The following is a 24586-nucleotide window of genomic DNA, read 5'->3' as shown; positions in this document are numbered from 1 at the left end:
CTTTTGTTGTAGAGTTTGTTTATGGCTGGGGTCCACCAGAGTGGATGCTTGCCTTTGGTACAAAGAGTCTTTGTTTTGCTTGGGATTGCCTTATCCATGCAGTCCTGCAGGTGCTGGTAGAAGGCATTTGTAAGTGATTCAGCGGCTTGAGTACTGTTTTCCGTCGGCTCGGGGCCTTAAAGGAGACCACACTAGTCTTTAGAAGTGTGAAGTCGGCTTCGAAGTTCTTTACTGTGGTCTTTTTATTTCAGGTGGGGTGGGATGAGGACCTCCAGCGAGATTAGTTTGTGATCTGATCTCACCAGTGAGGTATACTTCCGGTGTTGAACATTGTGCTCCCATGTTCGTGATGATGAGATCAAGTATGTTTTCTCCTCTTGTGGGGATGGTGACTAGTTGTTCCATGGCATTTGAGTTTATGAATTCCAGGAACTTTTGGGCTAGGGTGTTTGGGCTTGAGTAGTGTTCCCAGTCTATATTAGGGTAATTGAAGTCACCTAGTATGATGGTGTTTGGTGATACATTTATCCCCTCTAGTGTTTTCAGGAAGGCCATGTGAGGTTCCTGAGTTTGTGAGGGTGGCCTGTAACATGCTACAATTTGCAGAGCAGTCTTGCCTATGGTTAATTGCACCTGGATGGTCTCCGATGCATCGTGCGTTGCCACCAGTCTTGAGGTGTGGGTGTCTTTGATGAATATGGATACCCTCCTTTCTTGGTATTGTCCGGATTTTGGGGCGGGCATGATAAGAGGTAAAACCTGATAGTGCTGGGGTGCTCTCAGGAGCCTTGAACCAGGTTTCTGTCACTGCACAGACATCGATGTTCTCCATACTGAGAAGGGCCTCGAGTGCATGCATTTTGAGATTTAGACTTCTGGCATTGAGCAGCATTACCCTTAGTTTTTTCCTTTTTGTGTTCTAGGGTGGTAGGTTTAGAATTTGAGCCTTGCCTAAAAGGCACTATGGGGTGGCAAGAGCCTTTGCCAATATCCGAATCCCAGGGTGACAGGTGCAAGCCGTCCCTTCAGCGTGGCTTGTCCAGCATGTCATCCCAGGCAGACAGACATTGGATCCCCTTTGAATGACACCAGAGTTTAAGCCAATTGTTAAAGCTGATCATCTTATCTCTGTATTGTGGCATCATTCTTGGTGAAGGTAGGATACTGCTCAAGGTCAGGGTCATACCTGCCTGGGCTACATAATCAGAGAGCTCCTCAATGTCTCTTTTCATGTAGTCCAAGGAGGTACTCAGGTCGTTTACACCAGCGTGGACAATGACTGAGTCATATTTGTACCTGCTGTTGAGAGACCTGAGTGCTTGCGTTATGTGGCGGATTCTAGCGCCCGACAGGCAGCTTACTGTGACCTTCTCCTTACTCAGTCTGGTGGCGGGACGTCAGTGTGTCTGACTATGGAGTCACCAATGACTAGTGTGTCTGGCATTGTGTTTGGCCTTAAGGGCTGTGACTGTTTGACACTCTGACTGTGAGGTCTATGTGTTGCAGGTGTTGTGTTCTGAGGTGGTGGTTGTTTGGGTGTCTGCTTTGGTGGCCTCTGCTGTTTTAGTAGATTTTGATCAGAGCCGAGTATGTCTTTGTGTGTTTATGTGTATGATTTGAGGTTGTGATGGTACTATGTGAGACTGGGTCTATAGTGTGTGTGGTAACCTTCTCCTCCTGACTGGTCTTGCCAGTCCTATGTTGAGAGCTCAGCCTCCAGTTTGGCCGTATAGTTGCATCTCGCATGTATTTGTGTTTTGTGGGAGGAGGAGAGGGTTGTCTGTGTACATGAGGCAATTGTAACATTGCCTCAATATTCCCAGGTTCACCAGCTGAGCAGGAGAGGACACTAGCAACTGATCCCTCGACATGCTAGAAGGACTAGACAAAAAACTTTAAAAGAGATTCCGGGGACGTGGTGACCGAGAAATGGGGGTTTGCCTTTTGGGGTGCTATCTATAAGAGTGCCGTATCAAGGTAATAAGTACTGTAGGAACAAGTGCTAGGTTTAACAGATAGAGAAAAGTCTACTTGGAGTCAAGTAGAGATGATCTTTTTAGGTATTAGAGAAAGTGCTAGTAACAGGGATGCTTAAAGGTAAGATTGAAAAGAATGCACTCTGCAGTGTGCACTAGAGAAGTTAGATATGAAAGTAGGTAACTTGAGTTTTACCTGTTTAAAAAGTTAAGGTTTAGTGGAGAGTTACTATTTTTAAAACAGCAAGATGGACTGAAAGGGGTGGTTACTTTTGTATTTTGTGTTTTATTCTCATTGTCTTGAAACAAGGAATAGTTAACCACTGATAAATATATCTATGCGATACTGCTAGGAGAAATCTGAAGTGCACCACACAACTAAGTTCCTTTTTAGTTTAACACTGGTTAAAAAGTCAAAACAAAAATATAGTAAAGAAATAAAACTGTCATAAATATTTTGCATGCTGCCTCTGTTTTTCCACCCTACTTTAAGACCTATTTTAAACTGGGATTCTACCTGTGGTTGCTGTATACCCTCAATGTACCTGCTTATTTAAGAACTTGATAAATAAGACAAAACAATATTTACAAAGCTGTCAATTTAAAATGAAAACATGCTTGTTGCACAAACACAAACCGCAATTTAAACTTAGAGGACACTCTGTAAGCAAAAAATCACAAATACAGGCCACATATCACTATTGACTAGTGCACTTAGCTAAACTATATAAATCAAAAGGAAAACCTGTAGTTTCTAATATAGAATTTCTACTCTATTAATGTCTTTGGAGAAAAAAGTGAATACATTTAAATATTTGTCATGCAACAGTATTTATTTTAGAGACTGTATTAAAGGGCTGTCAGTATCAAAGATGTATTCAAATTACTTCTTTTCCTATTGGGATTAATAGTTATAAGTTCTTCTAGAAACAAAATGTTAAGACTTTATTCAATGCCATAAGTTTGAAAGTGCTTCACCTTCTTTTAAAGAATAATGATAGATAGTTAAATGTATTAAATGATGAAATTACATTGGTGAAGATGCAAATTAAAACTAGTTTATCATTTGCAGACAATAAAGCCAATTATGAGTTAATAATGTCCATGCACTGCATATTTCATAGTATTAACTTCAAAGGGAAAGATACATTGCAGAGTGATGTCAGTGTATATCAAAATAGAACAGATTACTTCATGAATAAATCTAAAATAACTAGCCATCAACAAATACCTAATTTTGTATTGCAAACAAAAGAATGAACCAGCACTGAAACACAGCTATAACACTAAAATAACCACCAGACATTATCACAAAATGAGTTTAATGAGTGAGCGCTTTTGTGAACTAGTTGTTTCTTCAGACATTTGTACAAAAATATCATAACTGATTTATAATCAATCTAGAATTCAAAACAACCAATCGCAGATGACACAATAAAAAAATGCAAATTAGCAAATACAGTACATTAAAAAACTTTTTTCCCATGCTTCAACTTACGTTTTTTCAAAACAGGTTTCAACGATAAGTAGTCATTCAAACCAGTCCCCTGATGAGCTCTAAACATAAGTATCCATCTCAATTCATGATCCTCAGTCCAATTTACAATACCCCTCATACATTCATTCTCATACAAGACTTCTAAAGCCATAAACCTGAACTGATGTGTCACACCTGATGGCAATATATACTTGGCTAAACCACTAAATTTATGCCCTTTACAGACACAGTACATATGGTCATGTATCCTCTCTTTCAATTTTCTGTTCATCTTTCTAGCATAAGAAGCACAACACTGTATGCATTGAGTGATGTAAACTGAATTCTTACTATTACACTTCGCATACCTATTTTATTACTCATATCAGTCACTGTTGATCCACTCCTCTTTGGATAGCATAACAATCTCTTCAATGAGGCATTATTCTTATAATAAAACCAGGGATGTTCAACTAATAGTGTGCAATTGGGGATCAGTGCTCAATATATTGCAATTCTTAGTTATAATATCTTTAATGGCCTTGGAGTTTGAACGATAAACTAAGGGAACAAAAACACTATCCCATTTCACTTAGGCTGTTCTGCCAATATCTACTCTACCCGGAAGGCCTCCTATTACTATGCCGTTCACCAACAACCCTAAGCATAGCAGAACTTATCTCCTGGCTCTTGTAACCTCTACTCCTGAAACACTTACCCAGCTCCATAAGATCTTTAGAAAAATCGCTTTCTTAAACATCCAATCTTGATGTTCATAGAAACTGGCCATTAATCACATTGGTAAAAACATGCTGTGGATGCATACTAGATCTGTGTAACATGGACTATCTGTAACAATCCTTCCAAAATAATTTAGTATATAAATGTCCATCCACATCTTTATAAATACTGACATCCAAAAAAATCAATTTCAATGACAAAAATGAAGTACTGTGTTCAATATATTCCAAAAAATTATGTCATCATCATCTTCTTTTGGCTGTTCCCGTTAGGGGTCGCCACAGCGGATCATCTGTTTCCATTTCTTCCTATCCTCTGCATCATGCTCTTTCACACCAACCACCTGCATGTCCTCCATAAACCTCATCTTAGGCCTTCCTCTTTTCCTCTTACCTGGCAGCTCCATCCTTAGCATCCTTTTCCCAATATACCCAGCATCCCTCCTCAGCATATGTCCAAACCAACGCAATCTCGCCTCTCTTGCTTTGTCCCAAACTGTCCAACCTGAGTTGACCCTCTAATATACTGATTCCTAATCCTGTCCATCCTAGTCACACCCAGTGCAAATCTTAACATCTTTAACTCTGCCACATCCAGCTCTGACTCCTGCCTTTTCGACAATGCTACCGTCTCCAACCCATATAACATAGCTGGTCTCACTACCCTCTTGTAGACCTTCCCTTTCACTCTTATTGGTACCCGTCTGTCACAAATCACTCCTGACACTCTTCTCCACCCATTCCACCCTGCCTGTACTCTCTTCTTCACCTCTCTTCCACACTCACCATTACTCTGAACTGTTGATCCCAAGAACTTAAACTCATCCACCTTTACCAACTCTACTCCCTGCATCCTCACCATTCCTCTACCTTCCCTCTCATTTACACACATACATTCTGTTTTAGCCCTGCTGACCTACATTCCTCTCCTCTCTAAAGCATATCTCCACCTCTCCAGGGTCTCCTCAACCTGGTCCCTACTCTCACTACATATCACAATGTCATCTGCAAACATCATAGTCCATGGGGGCTCCTATCTAATCTCATCTGTCAACCTATCCATCACCACTGCAAATAAGAAAGGGCTCAGAGCTGTTCCTTGATGTAATTCCACCTCCACCTTAAACATATCTGTCACTCCCACCGCAGTCCTTACCAATGTCACACTACCCTTGTACATATCCTGTACCACTCTTACATACTTCTCTGCCACTCCCGACTTCCTCATACAGTACCACAACTCCTCTCTAGGCACCCTGTCATATGCTTTCTCTAAGTCCACATAGACACAATGCAACTCCTTCTGACCTTCTCTATATTTCTCCAACAACACTCTCAGAGCAAATATTGCATCTGTAGTGCTCTTTCTTGACATGAAACCATACTGCTGATCACTAATCATCACCTCCCTTCTTAACCTAGCTTCCACTACTCTTTCCCATAACTTCAAGCTGTGACTGATCAATTTTATCCTTCTGTAGTTACTGCAGCTCTGCACATCACCCTTATTCTTAAAGATAGGTACCAAAACACTTTTTCTCCACTCCTCAGGCATCCTCTGACTTTCCAAGATTTCATTAAACAATCTGGTTAAAAATTCCACTGCCATTTCTCCTAAGCACCTCCATGCTTCCACTGGTATGTCATCTGGGCCAACAGCCTTTCCATTCTTCATCCTCTTCATAGCTGTCCTTACTTCCTCCTTGCTACTCTGCTTCACTTCTGATTCACTATCTCCACATCATCCAACCTTCTCTCTCTCTCCTTTTCTTCATTCATCAACCCCTCAAAGTACTCTTTCCATCTCCTCAACAGACTCTTCTCACTTGTGAGTATGTTTCCCCCACTGTCCTTTATCACCCTTACCTGCTGCACATCTTTCCCAGCTCTGTCCCTCTGTCTAGCCAATCGGTACAGGTCCTTTTCTCCCTCTTTAGTGTGCAATCTCTCATATAACTCATCCTTAGCCTTCGCCACCTCACTCTTTGCCATGCATCTCATCTCCTTATACTCATGTCTACTTTCTTCATCTCTTTGACAATCCCACTTCTTCTTCACCAGCCTCTTCCTCTGTATACTCTCTTGTACTTCCTCATTCCACCACCATGTCTCCTTGTCCTCCTTCCTCTGTCCAGATGTCACACCAAGCACCTTCCTAGCAGTCTCCCTTACTAGCTCTGCTGTAGTTACCCAGCTATTCGGTAACTCTGCATTGCCTCCCAGTGCCTGTCTTAACTCTTCCCTGAACTCCACCTCACAATCACCCTTTTTTAACTTCCACCATTTAATCCTTGGCACTGCTTTCACACTCCTCCTCCACTTCTTGATCACCAACATCATCCTGCAGACCACCATTCTATGCTGCTTAACTACACTTTCCCCAGTCACCACTTTACAGTCTCCAATCTCCTTCAGACTGGCCCTCCTACATAGGATATAATCCACCTGTGTGCATCTTCCTCCACTCTTGTACGTCACCCTATGCTCCTCCTCTTCTTAAAATACGTATTCACCACAGCCATGTCCATCCTTTTTGCAAAATCCACAATCATCTGACCTTCTGCATTCCTCTCCTTAACACCATACCTACCCATCACTTCCTCATCCCTCTGTTCACTTCACCAACATGCCCATTGAAGTCCGCTCCAATCACTAGTCTCTCACCCTTGGGTACACTCACCACCACTTCATCCAACTCACTTCAAAATTTTTCTTTCTCATCCATCGCACACCCAACTTGTGGAGCATATGCACTAACATTCATCATTACACCATCAATTTCAAGCTTCATAAACATTCCAAAAAATCATGTAAACAATCTAATGTACCCCTCCACAAAATAAAAATATCGTCCACAAATTGGCAATATAAAATTATATCAGAACTATACTGGGATGAAAATATAACCTCATTTTCCCATTTCCCCATGACCATGTTGGAATAGCTATTGGCACAAGATGTGCCCATAACTATGCCAGCACATTGGAGGTAATAATGACCATCAAAAGTAAATATAATCTAAAATACACGTCATTAAAAAAACCTAAGAAATTAATCAAAGAAGAACCATATGTACTTATGTACACCCAAAAAAGATTTCATCATAGAGACACCTTCAACCTTAGGAATGACAGTAAACAAAGACTTCACATCAATAGTTCACATCAAATAAGTACTATTAGGAGGTAATAAATTTGTTATGTTCATATAATTCTTTAGCAAAACTGTTTGGTGTCATGCAAAGCATACTGATAATTCTTCAGAACTTTACTCAAAAAGCTTTCAACATATATTGAAGCTGGTTCAGTGATCCATCCTGCTCTAGCTACATTAGGGTGAAATGGGGGTATGCTTATGTATCTTAGGCATTCCATGAAAGGCGGGGACAGTAGGTCGATCAGCCCTTAAATACTCTAAAATAACTTTATCAAACACACCATTATTAAAACTTTGAAGGATTGCTCCATCATATTCACACACACACACATATATATATATATATATATATATATATATATATATATATATATATATATATATATTCACCTCACTATATGGAATATTTCTAAAAGTTGTAGAGTCATTCAGCATTCTGTTCATAGAGTCAAAATAAAAGCACACATTCATAATAACAATGGACCCGCCCTTATCAGCCGAGTGAATCACACTACTTTTATCATCCCTTAAAACATTGAGCTCATTGTTGTTGGACTGTCATATTACAAAATTTACTAGAATTAGCATTACCTTTACCAAACAAACTATACATCTCATTTTCACATATCCGCAAAAATGCATCTACTAGCAGACTGTTTTGTGGTGTAAAAATGCTAGTTTTTTAAAACATATATGTTAGAGCTAGCCGTTTGATCAGAATGCATTGACTTAAGTGTTAAAGTAAGGTAAAAAAGTCGCAAGTCTATAATACTTTGATATAAATCACCTTTCTTAGAAGGAATAAAGGACAATCCCTTCTGTAAGTTCTTTAATTCAGCCAAAGTAAGGGGTCTGTCCTATATATTCCAGACTAGTTGTTCTTTACAGTCTGCATCTTCTTCAGTTTAGGATATGCATTTTCTGCAGGTGTGTGCCTCCTTGTGAGCCACCCTCTGCTCTGTGAACGATCCCTGGAAGGTGGATGATCCTTTTTGATGGGCAGGGGCAGAACAGGAAAAAACACCTCTTTCATCATAGTCTTCCTGCGAACTACCGGTTCAGGATCAGGTGGTGCTTGCTGTAACGCATTTTGATTGGCTGTCACTGATGTGGTCATAGTAACCAAGGAACTAGACAGAGTCCTACACATGGACTGTTCAATAGCAGTATCAAAGCACACAGCCACAATCCTTAGCTTTATCATTCTCTACTGGAGGAGCCAACACAGTATTCAATTTATGTTCGTCCACATTAGTACGTGGCCATGTAAAAATATTGTTATTCACAAAGTCCCTCATGTCCCTCCTAAGTTTTTTCTTTTTCTGTTGCAATAATTTCTTCTCATACAAAATAACATTATCAATGACTTCACTTATTAGGACATCCACTTCATTCCCAGATATCATATCATATATAGTTTTAATTGCTGCTTATTGACAGCATCAACAAGTTCATCTTCCTGTGGCTTAAAGAAGTCAATCAGGAGGGCCATATACTTCATGCTGGTGTCTAAATTAATATGTTGACATTTGGCTAACAGTTCTGGGAAAAATTCCCCATATGTTGGCATTTTTAACACGGAAAGCCCACAGTGAACTATAGATAAATTTAAATAGCCTCTGCAGCTCTAGTCTCTTAAGACGATACAAATGATTTTCTAAATCTCTCACCTTAGTTCTTATTGCGGAATTAACCACAGGTGCCACACCCTCGTTCAATGCAGTTTGTAAACAGCGGATTAGAACCAAGGGTCATAAAATTCAAGTGTCTCTCATTAGCACGCATACAGACATTACATCTAGGATTGAAGTCCAATTCCACTTATATCAAACCACCTTCAGCCATGCTCGAAACGGAAAAAGAACCAGCAAGTATATCCACAGAAAAATAGACTCTGTGATGATTAACAGTGCCAGAACACAGTAAAGTCAGTATTCCAAACAAAAAAAAAATTGGCACTGAAACTCAGCTATAATACTAACCAGGCAGTATCACGAAATGAGTTTAACGAGTGAGCGGTTTTGCAAACCAGTCGCTTCTTCAGATATTTGTACAAAAATATCACAACCAATTTATAATCAGTTTAGAGTTCAAAACAACCAATCACAGATGACACTCAAAAAATGCAAATTAGCAAATACAATGCATTAAAAAACATTTTCCCACGCTTTAACTTATGTTTTCTCAAAACAGCTTTCAATGATAAGTAGTCATTCAAACCAATCCCCTGATGAGCTCTAAACATAAGTATCCATGTCAATTCATGATCCTCAGTCCTATTTACAATATTGCCCATGCATTCATTCTCATACAAAACGTCTATAACCATAAACCTGAACTGATGTGTCATGCCTGATGTTAATATATAGGCAAAATAACAAAAAAGCAAGCAGGCTGTAAGTACTACAAACCACAGTATTTATTGTGAGAAATGCTCCAACTTCATCAGACAAAAGAAAAGACAACAATTAACCACTTTATATACTTACAAGTGGATGCAATTAAACCAATCACAAATTAATCATCAGTAAATTACATTCACTAATTCATGTGGGGTTATAAAAACATCTAACTCCATTATGGCAACAGTAAACAATTCAACTAATACAATATATCTTCTCCATTTACAATGTGCATGCTTAAAACCATATACAAAACATATCAGAAACCTATACATAAATACATGCATATAATAAAAATATATGTTAAAACTTAACAAGGTATGATACCCTTTCAACTAAAATACTAGGGGAGCTAAACACATAGTTGATGCAGGTGTGTATAATTATAAAGTAAATATTAAAAACTAAATGATTTTTACTTAATTATTCCTACATTTAAAAATGCAACTTATGTACATGAATATATATATATATATATATATATATATATATATATATATATATATATATATAAAAGAGAGACCAAAGAAACATGGTCCAGTAGACAAGTTTATATAAATGCAACCTTATGGTAAATATGACACTTACTGTAGATAGGCAAACAAAGGCCAATGTGACACTTATTATAGAAAGGCAAACAAAATATACTTAAACACTTAGTTAGAAAAACTGTACTGGTCCACAAGCTATAAGCACTACCTAGCAAGTGCTTTAAGCTTTAAAAGGCATTTGATTAATACATATTCATTAAGGCCAGGAGGTATGTGGGCCAATGTGCGAACTTGCCACATAAGCTCACATTCCTCAAGTTTAAGTTCCCATGGACCTCTGCATATATTATGTTCTAAATGTTGTATTACTGCAAACACAAACTTGTGAGTGGGGTAATCTAAAATGTGTTTTGCCAACGCATTTGTAGTAATATGTTTGTGTATGCTATACTGGTGTTCGTTTATCCTTTGTTTTATTTTTCTTTTGGTTTTGCCAATGTAATATGATGCACACCCCTCGCACAAGGCTACATAGACTACCCCTTTGGTGTCACAGTTAAATTTGCCTTCTATATTGTATGTTCTGTCCCTAATACAAAGTTTGTTGCCCATTTTAATAAATTTACACTGAGGGCAACTACCACATTTTGCCATACCAAGACTACCCTTACATATTTTTCTCTGTTTCTCTAACAGGCATTTCATATTGGGTCCCCTCCTATATGTGAATCATGGGGCTGCTTCCAATATTTTATTAAGACCATTGTCTTCCAAAATTATGGTCTTGGAAAGAATGTCCCTAATGTTTTTGGAATCTGTGGAATAGGTAACAAGAAATCTGGTGCCTGTATCAAGTGTTGGGTTCGCCCTCTTTTGAATTGGCTGTTCAAAAGATGTATTATGTATTGCTTCATAGCCTTTGTGTACAATAGGTCTAAAATACCCTGACAGCCTTTTAGTATTCACTTCATGGAAGATGTGTTCAAGAAAACTTAGTAGGTACCCTCTCTTGAGGAACATAGATTTTAACAAATCACATTCTATCATGTAATCATTGTCACTCTAAACCATCCTAGCAGCCCTAACTACCTGTCCCTTGACAACTGCCTTCTTCTGATGGTAAGGATGGCTGCTTGAAAAATGTAAAAAAAGTATTCCAGTAAGTGGGTTTACGATAGATGGTGGTCCCATATCTACTATTCACCGTATCTTTAAACAGATGTACGTCCAAAAAGTTAATGGAATCTATGCCCACTTGGAATGGAAATTCCAAAAACTCAGTTAAATTGGTGATATCTGCAATAAAAAACTCTATACGGATGGCTTCACCTTTCCAAATAAAACACATGTCATCCTGGTATCTTGCATACCAAACCACATAATCTTTGAACAATGTGTTGTTAAACAAAAATACTCTCTCCCAATAGGCCATCACGCAGTTGGTGAAACTGCTACCACAGGGTGAACCCATTGCAATACCTGTTTTCTGAAGAAAAAATTGCCCATTAAACCATAGAAAATTGATAGACAAGACTATCTCTAGAAGGGTTTCGATGACATGAATTTCTCCACCATCCATCCCTTTCATGAGCAAAAATTCTCTAACCCACTCAATACCTAACTCTTGTGGTATCACTGTGTAGAGATCTTTAATATCTATAGTGAGGAAGATAAAATTCTCATTGAATTCTAAGTTGTTGATGTTCTCGAGGAAGCTCCATGAGTCATGGCAGATTTGTGGTTCAGTTTTTATATAAGGTTATAACTTATTGTCCACAAATTTAGCACTTGCATATGTAATAGACCCCCTCCCATCCACTATGGGTCTGAATGGGCGGGTTATTCAGGTCCTTGTGGATTTTAGGAGAACCAAAAAGCGTTGGTATAATAGGTGCTGGCATTGTCAAATACTGAAGTGTATCAATGTCTATGCTCCCTTCTAGAAATAAATCATTAAAAATGCTATTAATCCTCCTATAAGCGCCATTGACTTCATTAAGGCTGGCATGCTCATAAACATCACTGTTTAAATAAACTTCCATTTTATTTGTATATTCGGTTTGGTCCATAAAGACCAGCCCTCCGCCCTTGTCGGATTTCATGACTCTGATGTTACATGAATTTAACAAGTTAATAAAATCTAATTCATCAGGAGAAATATTCTTTTTAACATTCATGCTGTTCGAATTGTTAGATAACATAGCTCTTAGGTCCATCTCACAAACTTTTTCAAAGATAGCCAAAGACTCTTGAAGGGGAGGGTTAAATAAGCTGGACACTCAAGTTATTAGTGAGTGAAGAATTAACACCCATAAGACATGTCAAGTTAAGTTTGCATACAAATAATTTCAAGTCAATAATGGTTTTGACTAAATCGGCCCTTCTGTTAGTTACAAAAGAGAACCCCTTGGCATACACATTTACCATGTCATTATTAATATCAAGAGAAGTAAAATTAAAGATTTTAAAATCTCCTTCCAGACTGACAAGGATTTTTAAATTGTCCTGATTCATTTCCTTCACCGATTCTGGCATCTCCTCTGGTGTCCCTGGTTCCTGCTGTTCTGCCATTGATTGTGTTGGTTCGCCCGACGCTCCTGAAAACCCTTTTGATTATTCCTACTCACATTGTTGTTGTTATTTGCAGCCTCTCTTTGTTGGCGGTTATTAGTTTGCTGCTGATTATTCCTAATTCGCTCGCTGGGCCGTACTGAAGGTGTTTGTATGTCCGGTTCAGCGTTCCCTATGCTGGCAGCAGAATTCAAATTGTCCTTGTCATCAAGTGGGCATTGCTCAGGTGAATCATGAGCATTTACCATAGGTTTAGAGGTTTCTGGAGGGCGGGGGATAAGCCAAACCCTTTGAATAGTCATTAATGTCTCTTACAATTTTCATCTTTTTAGTCTCAATGGCTTTTGCCGAACTGGAATCTATACTTGAGAAAATCCTACCATAATCGAATCTGTACCTTGCAGTATTTATGGCATTTATAGAGATTTTGGTCAATGTCATTGAGGTGTGTTATAATAGAGGCAACAGAATTATCAGTTCCAATGGATGTACTAGGATTAATTACACTATTAAAAAATTAGGCATCTCCTAAATAAGTTACCATAAAGGGAATAGCCTCAGCTCTATAAATGCCATAATTTACAGTTGTAGGTGTCCTATTTTCATGAGTGCATCTCTAAAAAAATGGTGCCCAAAGGGTTACACCAATGGCGCAATCCAGTAGGGCTGGTTAATAATTCTGTGTTCCATCAGGAACTGATTGCCTTATTTGATCAGCAAGGCATAGAATTTCTTAAAATGCTCATTAAACATTACACTTTGGAAATCGAGTTGCTCAAGTCTGACCTGGAAATATTGGCGCATACTATTTTTAGGGACATGGATTTTGCAAGGGGGGGGGTGGTGGTTATGTAAGAAGAAGAGGGAGGACGGAGTACCTGAAGAGCAAAACTATTTCCTATGACAATGGTCAATTGCAGAAAAGACCTAGTGATGTAGAAAGGGTATTGTCCTTTCATACGGTCATGCATCTATCGATGTAGTAAGTTGGTCAGACGGGAAATGGGAAGGTGGAGTTAGTAACCAGAGGAAAGACAGAATCAAAAAGAATATGTGAATCTTTGGGCAAAGGATTTTTATAAGAACTGAGGTGAGGAAAAAAGAAGTTGGGGAATTTCCAATGATAGCTATAAATGGAAAGGGATAGATTGTGTCAAGGGAGATATGAATTGAACAAGAGGTATTTCACTGAAAAATGGAGGGGAAGCTATGGGAAGAGAGTCTGAAAGGAGGGATGTGAAGATAGGTACTGAGTCTAGGGGAGGCAGTCAGAAATGTGTAGTACTAGCATCATATAATGGACCAAATGAAGATAATATTGAGGACCTAGTAATCCCCATTAATGAGGTAGGAAAACAAAAGAAAGAATGTGTTTAGATAATATGGGGATGACAATATGGTACTCAATACAGAGCTAGGTAGGTTGTTGGGTGAAGGGGAATTTCACATCAAAACTCAAGATTCCAGTAGTCTTTTGCATTTGATTTGGTAGATACCTTGTGCGAGATAAAGTGGAAGAATAAGTAGTTTACCTTTAGAAAGAGCGATTGCAAATAAGGAAGTAGGTTGGATTGTATCTAATACAAGATATAAAGTTCAATTTCAGTTTACTTCCACCGATTCTATTATTATTATTATGGATTGTATCTAACTCATTCATAATGGATGGGTAGAGAGACTGGTAAGTGGAAGCAGTAAATATTTTAGGGAGAGACAAATCATATCATTCTGTAGTCTCTATGGATTGGGAATGGGGAGAAAGAAGGTAGATGAGTATGAAACTGGAGAAAAAAAGAGTACCTGAGCAAGTAAAATGGATGACCGAATAAAATAAACCATGAAAGAGAGAGTGAGAGTAAAACAAGATGATGGATCTAAAACAGCATGGAACTAGAAAATATGCATTACAGAAGAGTGTTAAACAAACAAGGAAATTAGGGAAGGTCAGGTACATGCAGAAATAGGTAGAATAAATGTGTGGCTATGGAGTAAAGGAGATGTAAGTAAAGTTACTGGCTTGGAGGTTAAAAGATCAAAGTAAGCAGAACTTATCAGAGGGATAAAAAGAAAGACTGGAGAATGGAGCAGGACCAAAATTCTTCTCATTTCTTTTTAAAGACATTTACTTTGGACTCTATAGAGGAATGCCAGGAGGAGGAATCATTTTTGAATAATGGGAGTGAAATCTGCTAAAGGAGGAAGAGAAAAATGTTGCACAGAGAGAAAGAGACTGTACTGGGAAAAGTAATAGCTGCAATTTGACATCTGAGAGGAATGAAGTTGGTGGACCAAATGCCTTACCAATGGATTTGTATTAAGAAGTAAGAGAAGGGTAGGAGACAGTATAGTTAAGGTTTTTAATAAAATATTAGATGAAGGGATAACAGCAGTTTACACGAATGAAGGCAGAGATGGCAGTTCTCTCAAATGGGAAGTGTGATAGGAATAATCCAGCAAATTATAAGACCATAGCCGTGTAAAATGCAGATGAAAAATCTTTAGCTTGAGTCTTACAGCTTGATTAGGTGAGGTGTTACATAAGGTAGTCGTGATGGGAGCTCAGGTAGGTTTCAGAAGGTTAAGCTCATCAAGGACCATTGAAGATTGTTGTTCAATTTACTTCATTGCAAGTGTGAGGCAGAAAGGAAAGGAAAGGAAAGGTCGGGTAATATTGATGGATGATCAAAAACGTTATTAATTTAGTTGTGATTTTATTGTTCACATACTGAGACAAATTATGGGTAACAGCATTTTTCAAAGGGGATTGGACTTTGATCATAACCTTAACCTTTCTGGATTAATACAAAGAAATAGTGTTAGATGAAGTGAAAGTAGGCAGAGGATTGAGGAAAGGATGTCCTTATTCCCATGAACCTGTCTTTTTAGTGATTGAGAAATTAGCACGTAGAGTAAAAGGACCAATAAAAGGGTTGGGACAAAAACGAAAGAGGAGTATCATTAATTTATTTGTAGATGACTGTATGTTGTTGTTGGTAGAAGTTGTAGAATTAATGTTATCACAAATTTTACAGACATTTGGGCAGTTTTGCATAGAGATACAGGCTTTTTATTTCACCCCAAGTAGTCATTAAAATTAAAAATAAAATAAAAAAATGCCACTGTGACTAAAATTAGCCTGGGAGGTGGAAAATTGGAGGGTCAAGAGTTGCCAGGTTTACAGTGGAATACATATTTAGGAATTCATTTTTCTTCTACATTATAAGTAGTATGAAACAGCAATTGGGGATTCAAAGAAGCTTTATTTTCATTTAGGAAACACAAGTGCAACCTAAATGAAATTTCGAGTGTCAGCTCCTTTACAGGAGAAAAACAAACACAAAAAGACAGACATGAAAGATAGTAAAGAATAAGCAATAACTATAGTACAAAAGTAAATATCTCTGTAGCTGGTGCACATGCTTGTACACAAATTATACACACTGGACAACACTGACTACTTAGGTTCATAGGTTGGTACTAGGCTATAAGCCCCAGGGCCTATACAAGCCTAGCCATAACAATTTCTTGGCTATTTCTTCCCACACTATTTACTTCCCTGGACCTCTGTCTAGCAGGGTGACTGACGTGATCCCCAGGGTGAATTTCCTTTCTCCCATCCAATCATCAAGGTTCCTTTTGAAGAGGGCCAAACAGGCACTCTGCTTGACTTGTATGGGCAATCTATTCCAGAGTCTGGGGAGTCTCTAGGTCAGGAACCTTTCCCTCCAGCATGTTTTGTTTATTGTGATGACAAGGTTTAGATCCCTGAAGCATGTGGCTCTGAGGGATTGGGATTTCTTTAAGTGTAGTATGTCCAACAGCTCTGGGTTTGACATGGCCTTGTATGTTAAGCAGAGATCGCCTCTGAGTAGACGATATGCGACAGAGTATAGCTGGAGTTTTTTAAGGCGGTCAGCGTAGGGCATCTGCTTTAGGCCTGTGATTCTTTTAGTGAGGTATTTCTGCGGCCTTTCCAATTGTTGCAGATATCTTGAGAGGTACATACCAAACAGGGCATTGTATTCTATAATGGGTCTAATGAGGGATGAGTACAGTGGGACAATGACCTCCTTTTTTCTGGATGAAAAGCCCTTAGTGATGAGTTGTGACACATAGAAGGATTTCATGACTCTTGTAGCGATATGGTTATCGAAGGTGAGTCCACTGTCCACCTGTGTCCCTAAGTCTCTTATCACACTTTCGGTGTTTAGTGTACTGCCACCTATATGGTAATTCATGGGTAAATGTTTTTTCCCAAAGGGGATAACTATACATTTCTTGGCATTGAGCTTGAGCCCATGGCTCTGGCACCAAGCATCTGTTTCTGTAAGGCCCTTTTGTAGAATATCCACATCATTTGGGGATTCAATAATGGCTCCCAGTTTGCAGTCATCTGTGAACTTTGTTAGCCAGAGTCCCTTAGTGTTGGCCTGTACTTAAGAGAAGTAGATGCCAAACAAGAGCGTTCCCAGGACTGAACCCTGAGGTACTCCACTTGTCACTTGTCTGGAGCTGGATTTGGAGTCGGCTACTTTTACAGTGTGGGTTCTATCAGTAAGCCAGTTAGCAATCCATTGGGAGATGTAGGGATTAATGCCCAGTTTAGTAAGTTTATCTATGATACACAAGAAGGAGCCAGGGATATGCACACCAGATTCGAAAATCCGTAAAAAATATCCAAACCAAGTAAATAAACTTGTACTCAACGTTGATTTAAGCCACAAAGTCTCTGTTTAGCTTTTCATTGGTGACTCCTCACCAACTTCCTCAGAACAGGAAATAACCACATTCAACACATCCTGTTTAAATACTACAATATAACTCCCTACTTTTGCCACACTGCCACCTGTGGTCGGAATACAAAATTTTCAATATATTAAAAAGAACATACAAAAAGGCATAAGACTATTTAAAAACATATATAAATATAAAACACTCCCTTAACGATATAAGATTAAAAAACAATAAGTCAATGGCCAACAGGTTTGACTTGGAAAAAAGGAACCAGAAATATGTATTAAAATACAATAAAATAAATAACTCACTTCATGGTTAATTGGACCCATGATGGCGCAATGCATGTACAAAAAAAAATTTTTAAAAAGAAAGGCTACTGAAAAACATGTATCATAATTTTGCACATTAACGTATGAAATAGCAAAACTACCTTATCAAACTTTTCAATTTCAAAACACAGGAAATTGACAACATGTTGTTCAAGCCTGGAAAATGGTATGCTTCCAACCTCAATTGCCAAAGCAATTCTCTGAGTTCCAACAAATAGGAAACAGGGGCCCCTGTTGTCATGCACAATCTGATCAATCACTGTGAAGCTAAACCCATGCTCCGGGCACTCTCTAATGTGTTTAGCAAGTGCGTTAGCCATTTTTTCTTTCTTGATGGCATATAAATATAGGCACTCATGCAGTTTCCAGTCAGTTTTCCCTATATAGAAAGCCGGACATGAAGAACACTGGGCCAGGTAAACCACATGTGTGCTGGCACAGTTAAACCTCCCCTGGATTTTGTACTTTCTCTCTCTGATCGCAAAATAAGTTCCTGCTTTCACGTATTGGCAGTATCTGCACATACTGCATTTGAACATGCCCGAACATGCCTGAGTAGGTCTAGGTTTCCTTTCAAGGATGTTTTTTAAGTTGGAACCTCTCTTGTAAATGACTTGAGGATTTAACCCTAAAGCTGAAGGGCCTTGATTGTCTGGTGTAAGTAAACACCATTTCTTCATAATAATAGAAGCGATAGCCCCCGCATCCATACTGTAAATAGTGATGAAGCTGCAGACATAAGAAGATCTAATCCGAGTATCATCAACCAACACACCTTGGTCTGCAATAGACTGGCCCAAAATGAGGAGATATACCCCATTCTCCCTCTTACGACTTACTTCATTACAGAGGTCTGAAATCAGATGGCCGGGATAACCCCTATTCAAAAAGAGGTGTCTGATAAACTCACATTCCTTTAAGAAATCACTGTCCTGTGTCACCATCCTGGCTGCCCAGACCAGTTGGCCCTTGACTATCGACCTCTTCTGATGAAAGGGGTGGTTGCTTTCAAAGTGCAAATATGAGTTTGAAAAAGTAGGTTTGCGATGGATGTTGGCCATATAGCAACCCCTATTGTTATCCTTAGACAGGTCAATGTCCAAATAAGCAATGTTCTCCATGGAAAAGTTAGAGGTGAACCTAAGGAATTCAGTAGATGTATTAAAGTATTCCAGGATGGAGTCTGCTACTTCCCTCCCCCCTTTGAGAATGATGAAAATATCGTCCAAAAATCGGGTATACAATAGGACTTTCTCTTTAAATAATGGGTTAGGAAAGACAAACTCTTTCTCCCAGAATGCCATCACCAAATTTGCTATGCTGGCCCCACAAGGGGACCTCATGGGCACCCCTATCCTTTGATGGAACCATCGGTTGTTGAAGGAGAAATAATTGCATATAAGAACTATGTCTAGGAGTTCTCTGACCATCAAAATTTCTTTGGCAGGAGCTTGTTTCAAAATCAAAATCGCTTGAATCCATTCCAATGCTACTGAGTGGGGGATAGAGGAATACAAGTCTATCACATCAATAGTGAGGAAATGATTCTCGGTTTTGAATGGAATCCGATTCACTTTGCCTAGAAAAAAACAAGAATCTTTTGATATGTGCTCCTCACTGATGACATACTTTTTCAAGATAGTGTCCTAAAGAGTTTGTCTTTCCTAACCCATTATTTAAAGAGAAAGTACTATTGTATACCCATTTTTTTGGATGACATTTTCATCATTCTCCAAGGGGGGAAGGAAGTAGCAGACTCCATCCTGGAATGCTTTAATACATCTACTGAATTCCTTAGGGTCACCTCTAACTTTTCCATGGAGAACATTGCTTATTTGGACATTGACCTGTCTAAGGATAACTATAGGGGTTGCTATATGGCCAACATCCATCGCAAACCTACTTTTTCAAACTCATATTTGCACTTTGTAAGCAACCACCCCTTTCATCAGAAGAGGTTGATAGTCAAGGGCCAACTGGTCCGGGCGGCAAGATGGTGACACGGGACAGTGATTTCTTAAAGGAATGTGAGGTTATCAGAGACCTCTTTTTGAATAGGGGCTATCCCGGCCATCTGATTTCAGACCTCTGTAATGAGGTAAGTTGTAAGAGGGAGAATGGGGTATATCTCCCCATTTTGGGCCAGTCTATTGCAGTCCAAGGTGTGTTGGTTGATGATACTTGGATTAGATCTACTTATGTCTGCAGCTTCATCACTACTTACAGTTTGGATGCGGGGGCTATCACTTCTATTATTATGAAGAATTGGTGTTTACTTACACCAGACAATCAAGGCCCTTCAGCTTTAGGGTTAAATCCTCAAGTCATTTACAAGAGAGGTTCCAACTTAAAAAACATCCTTGAAAGGAAACCTAGACCTACTCAGGCATGTTCGGACATGTTCAAATGCAGCATGTGCAGATACTGCCAATACGTGAAAGCAGGAACTTATTTTGTGATCAGAGAGAGAAAGTACAAAATCCAGGGGAGATTCAACTGTGCCAGCACACATGTGGTTTACCTGGCCCAGTGTTCTTCATGTCCGGCTTTCTATATAGGGAAAACTGACTGGAAACTGCATGAGCGCCTATATGAACATCTATATGCCATCAAGAAAGAAAAAATGGCTAACGCACTTGCTAAACACATTAGCAAGTGCCCGGGGCATGGGTTTAGCTTCACAGAGATTGATCAGATTGTGCATGACAACAGGGAGGGCCCTGTGTCCTATTTGTTGGAACTCAGAGAATTGCTTTGGCAATTGAGGTTGGAAGCATACCATTTTCCAGGCTTGAACAACATGTTGTCAATTTCCTGTGTTTTGAAACTGAAAAGTTTGATAAGGTAGTTTTGCTATTTCATACGTTAATGTGCAAAATTATGATACATGTTTTTGAGTAGCCTTTGTTTTTAAAAAAAAATTTTTGTACATGCATTGCTCCATCATGGGTCCAATTAACCATGAAGTGAGTTATTTATTTTATTGTATTTTAATACATATTTCTGGTTCCTTTTTTCCAAGTCAAGCCTGTTGGCCATTGACTTATTGTTTTTTAATCTTATATCGTTAAAGGAGTGTTTTATGTTTATGTATATTTTTAAATAGTCTTATGCCTTTTTGTATGTTCTTTTTAATATATTGAAATTTTGTATTCCAACCACAGGTGGCAGTGTGGCAAAAGTAGGGAGTTATATTGTAGTATTTAAACAGGATGTGTTGAATGTGGTTATTTCCTGTTCTGAGGAAGTTGGTGAGGAGTCACCGATGAAAAGCTAAACAGAGACTTTGTGGCTTAAATCAACGTTGAGTACAAGTTTATTTACTTGGTTTGGACATTTTTTACAGATTTTCGAATTTGTTGTGCAGATCCTTGGCTCCTTCTTGTGTAGCAGTTGGTTTTGTCTCTTTTATCATTGAGCAAGTTTATTTATGATTCCAGAGTGAGGGATGGTGTCAAAAGCCATGGCAAGGTCTAGATAGGCTGTGTGAACCACCTTACCCTTGTCTATGGCTCTGGAGACTGATTCAAAGAAGTCAATCAGGTTCAGGAGACAAGATTGGCCCTTCCGAACCCAAACTGGGTGGGGTCCAGTGTTTGAAGGTTGCCAATGTCTTTGTTTATAAGTTCCATGATAATACGCTCCATGGCCTTGCAGATCAGGCTCGTCAGACTGATGGGACGGTAGTTTCCAGGATCCAAGGTGGATCCCCCTTGTGGAGTGGGAAAACTGTAGCTCCTTAGTGGGCAGGAAACCTGAGGTAAGGCTATGATTAAACATGACACTTAGGTGAGGTGCCAGTTCATATTGTAGTTCATGTAGTACACAGCCCGGGATGTCATCTGGTCCCATGGATGCTGTATTCTTAGCTTTGGAGAGTGCATTTTTTAACTGTGTGGCCGTTATTACTGGAATTTGGCAATCTTTCAGTATTAAGATGGGCCATTTAGGGGGTGAGAGGGGGGTTATAGCTGGCACCGAATCGATCTGCCAGGATATTGGCAATATCCTTGGGATCAGTATATTTAATGCCATTCTGTTTTAGCTCAGAGCAGATCTGAGCATTGCCATTTAGATTCTTGACATAGTTATAGAATGCCTTGTGGTTGTCTTTGGAATCTTTGGCAATTTTATTTTCGTAACTAGCTTTGGAGGATTTTATGAGGGATCTCAGTTTCTTACTGAGGCTGGTAAGGGAGTTTTTTTGCATCCTAGGATTTTCCTCTTTTCTGCAACAGTTTCCTCCTTTTGTTGTAAAGTTTTTATGGCAGGGACCATCAGATTGGCTTCCTTTTTTTGGATGAGAGCATCTTGGTTCTATTTGGGATGGCACGATTCGGGTCTACTTTAAAGGCAGCCGATTCACCGTTATTTTCAATTTCACCGACAAATGACCGACCGATTGCATTTCCAAACAAACAAACCAATATCCCCGACAAGAAATCCAATCGACAATGCAGTATAACCGTACTTTAACTCAAAATAACACTATAGATATTAACGCAACAAAAGAAAAAAAAGAAAAGAAAAGCAAAATTTAATAATATTGCACATAACACATAACAAATATAAAAAATTAAATAATATCAAAAAATATCAATACTGTGACACAAACGCTTCCCCAAACTATACAATCAATTTAAATCATTTGAATCTGAGACATTCAAAAACGAATTGGAAAATAAAGGAGGAAACCGGATCATTGTTCTCATTCTAGTTGTGAACTTCCATAACTCATAATGAAGCATGAACATTGAAACCTTTATAAAGTATGTCCCATCCATCAACCATAGAATGATCATGACATACAGATTTCACTAGTTGTCCCCCTTTAAAGTAGACCCCACGATTCATGCATGAGTGGATGTGCTCGTACAGTGCCTTAGTGTAGGATTCAGCAGTTGAACTTTCAGTTCCCGTCTGCATGGGTGTCATGAAGTTTGTCACTCCTGACTTGAGTAGCATGAAGTTGGCTTTGGAGAAGTTTTTTTTATGGAGGTTTCCTTACTGGGGGGTGGAGGTGGAATGTGGATGTTAAGGGTGATTAGCTTATGGTCAGACCTGACTAATGTGGGGGTGACCATAGGTGTGGAGCATCGATTTCCCATGTTAGTAATGACCAGGTCTAGGATATTGGAGTTCCTGGTGGGACTATTTGTTAGTTGATCCAGGGCACTGGAATTTATGAATTCCAAGAACCGTTGGGCAAAGGTGTTGGTACATGAGTAGTTTTCCCAGTTAATGGCAGGTTAGCTAAAATCACCCAGTATTAGGGTGTTTGGTTCTATCTTAATATTTTCCAGTACGTTTAGAAAGGTGTAGTGAGAATCTTGGGGCATGGTGGGGGATCTGTAGCAAGCTACAATTTGGATTGCAGTCTTACCTAGTGTTAGTTGCACCTGGAGAATTTCAGATGCATTGTGTTGGGCAACTAGCCTGGTGGTGTGAATATCCTTGGTGAATATTAACACTCCTCCACCTTTAGTGTTTTGGTCCTGGTTTGGTGGCCAAAAAGTGTGGTAAGAGTTGTAGCCTGGTATTGCAGAGGTGCTCTCTGGAGCCTTGAACCAGGTCTCAGTTACTGCACAGATATTGATGTTCTCCATTTTTAGGAGTGCCTCAAGAGACTGCATTTTGAGGTTTTGACTTCTAGCATTGAGTAGCATTACCTTCAGATTTTGCATGCTTGTACCTGTTATGGTGGTGGTTTTGTCCTTTGAACTTTGCTTAAAAAAGGCACTATAGGGGTGGCAAGAGCCTTAGCCAGTAACCTGAATCCCAGGGGCGACAGTTGCAGACCATCTCTGACAAAGCATCATGGTCTGTCGATCGTGTCATCCCAGGCAGACAGATACTGGATCCCCATTGAATGATACCAGAAACTTAGCCAACTGTTGAAGTTAATCATTTTGTCCTTATATTCTGGTATCATTCTGGGCGAAGGCAGGATACTACTCAGGGATAGGGTCATACCTGCCTGAGCCACATGATCTGAGAGCTCTTCCATGTCTCTTTTCATGTAGTCCATGGAGGTATGTCTCAAGTCATTCACTCCAACATGGACAATGACAGTCATATTTGCACTTTTTGTGGAGTGAATTGAGTGCATGCATTATGTGGCAGATCCTGGCACCCGACAGGCAGCTGACTGTAATTTTCTCCTTGTTCAACCTGGTGAGTGGGACATCACTGTTCCGGACTATAGAGTCACCTATGACTAAAGTGTTAGGTACATTGTCTTGCCTTAGGGGCTGTTGCTGGGTGGCACACTGGTGTTGTGAGCTATGTGACACTTTGGTTGTGATTGGTGTTTGTTTGCGTTTCAGCTTCAGAGGTCCTTGTTGCTTGGGCAAGTTACAGTTAAGGGCCTCTGCATATGTGGATTTAGTGTTGCTATATGTGGGTGTTGGTGGTGTGGGTTTAGAAGGGCTATGTGTTGCTTAAGGTGTAGTGTGGGTGTTAACCTTCTTGTCTTGACTGTCTAGCACAATCTTGGGTCGAGAGAGCTTTGGTTCCATTTTGGCTATGTAAGTGCATCTTTCACAGGTTGTAGTGTTGGGTGGTAGGCGGTGAGGGTTGTCTGTGTACATGAGGCTATTGCTGCATTGCCCCAGTATACCTAGATTCGCCAGGTGGACAGGAGAAATCACCGGAAGCTGACCCTTGGACATGCTGGTTTGGTGCTTTTTTTTTTTTTTTTTTTTGTA

The 24586-nt window shown here is 39.3% G+C and overlaps 1 protein-coding gene across 1 annotated transcript in view; it reads right to left on the bottom strand.

Annotated features, from left to right (window-relative positions):
- Positions 1-24586, bottom strand: part of LOC122787163 (A disintegrin and metalloproteinase with thrombospondin motifs 10-like) — a 1217364-nt gene that overhangs the window by 503626 nt on the left and 689152 nt on the right. The window lies entirely within an intron of this gene.

Source organism: Protopterus annectens, chromosome 13.part0, assembly GCF_019279795.1.
Source record: "Protopterus annectens isolate FY-2018-M chromosome 13.part0, PAN1.0, whole genome shotgun sequence".
Taxonomy (NCBI): Eukaryota; Metazoa; Chordata; order Ceratodontiformes; family Protopteridae; genus Protopterus; species Protopterus annectens.
This window is presented reverse-complemented; position numbering and strand designations above follow the sequence as displayed.